Below are 2,024 nucleotides of genomic sequence, written 5' to 3'. Positions count from 1 at the left end.
AAAAAAATAAATATAGCAGAAAAGAAAAAAAAACTATATAAAAAGCTACTCAGAAATGAGCATAGATGCGCTTATAGAGGAAATTCAAATTAAATTCATAACAAATTTCAAGAGAAATTCGTATGAATTTAGCCCAAATTCCCTATATAAGGGCATCTATTTTTATTTTCAGAGGAGCTCAATAAGGCAGAGAGGGAGGGGCTTATAAACCGGTCCGATTCCCCTTTGGTTGGCGAGGTGGGACTAAACTTTGGCCGCAACGAGGACCAACCCTTTAGTCCCGGTTGGTGGAATGGACCAGGATTAATGGTCGTCCTTTGGTCCCGGTTCAGGCCACCAACCGGGACCAATGGTGGTGGGCCAGGAGCGAGGGCCATTGGTCCCGGTTCGTCCCACCAACCGGGACCAATAGGTCCAGAGAACCGGGACCAATGGCCCACGTGACCCGGCCGGCCCCTGGGGCTCACGAACCGGGTCCAATGCCCCCATTGGTCCCGGTTCTGGATTGAACCGGGACTAATGGGCTGGACCAGCCTGGACCATTGGCCCCTTTTCTACTAGTGAGAGTATGTGCAACTCTGTTTGTTACCCCCGCCAATTGAAAATACATATCCACAAATAGGAAGGGGAAGGAGTTGCACATTGACTAATAGGCAGTTGGCTTGAACAATAGACTAAGTTGCACAAATCGCTTGCAGGGGAGGTGGGAGTAGGGTGCACCGACAGTGAAAAACTACGCATCCACGAGTAGGAAGGAGGGTTGCACAATGACTACTTGATAGTTGGTCGGGATAGTAGACTAGTTGCACCTCAAAGTTGTCATGGTTGCTACATTGCAACCTCATGAAAGTTGAATCATGCAGATCCAAAAAATGGTTTTGGAAAAAGTTGCATGATGTAGTATTAAAGTTGCACAATACAGTACTAAAGTTGCACAATATAGCATGAAAGTTGGCATCGAAAAAATTCGCTGAAACATACCCATGCGGGATCTAGTTTCAAAGATCTCGTCACCAGGAATCCAATGGTGAAGACAGATCTGAATTTTGATGCGTGGTTTAAAAGATATGAGTTTTTTAAAATTGAAAATCCGAAATAAATACAGGTTGATCTGTTTTTTCATTCACATGTAGAAGAAGTCTGATCGCATTTAATGCCATCAATCACATGCACTAAGAGACAAAACATGCCCATGCATGCATTCAATAAGTGAGGGAGCCAGCGTGATATGCGGACAAGAGCCGGCCGCTCGATTCGTCTAAATAGTGCGTAAGCACTTTTTAGATTTCAAGTTTACATGTATCAGAGAAAAGAAGGCCCTGTATTGCTTTTGCTTAGTTCATTTGCCTTAAGGAAGTGAATCCAAAATTTTGTAAAATCCACATCATATTCCTCGTCTAACGCAGAATTTCGAATTGAAACTATTGTGAATGCAGTAATGCAAGGCTTTGAAAATTGTGAACTATAATCATGATCTGCAAAGATAACTACCATATACATAATCGCAAACCCGTGCGTTCAGTCCTACAGCCATGATCTTCAGAGGAAGCCAGTTAAGGCAATGGCAAGGAAAACCTGCATTTCAGTTCTAGAAGGATATGCAACAACAATGATATGAGTTGTAGTTCTGGAAGGAAACTACCATCTTGGAGAATTATTCAGTACTTACTTTCAAGGATAATATTTAATTGAATTTCAGTGAAGAATATGTCTCCAAAGATTCAATCAACAATCCCAAACAGAATGAATTCTCTGTTTAGGTCATAAGCAGATCCACATAACAGATTAGATAATCCAAACAAGCCACTAGAACTACTCAACAGTGCAAACACATTGTAGATCCATGGTACCAAAGCGAAGAAAACAAATCCACCCGAAGGAGCTGACTAGGGCCACACCAATATGCCCATGCATGAAGTTGCGTTCATGGAAAGGTCGGATAAAACAGCACAACCGGCGAGCAAGTTGGCTGCAGATGAGTACGTCCACCTACCGCTATGCAGAAGGGTCGGAGAGAGCAGCGG

The sequence above is a fragment of the Triticum dicoccoides genome, chromosome 1B (assembly GCF_002162155.2).
Source record: "Triticum dicoccoides isolate Atlit2015 ecotype Zavitan chromosome 1B, WEW_v2.0, whole genome shotgun sequence".
NCBI lineage: Eukaryota > Viridiplantae > Streptophyta > Magnoliopsida > Poales > Poaceae > Triticum > Triticum dicoccoides.
This window is presented reverse-complemented; position numbering follows the sequence as displayed.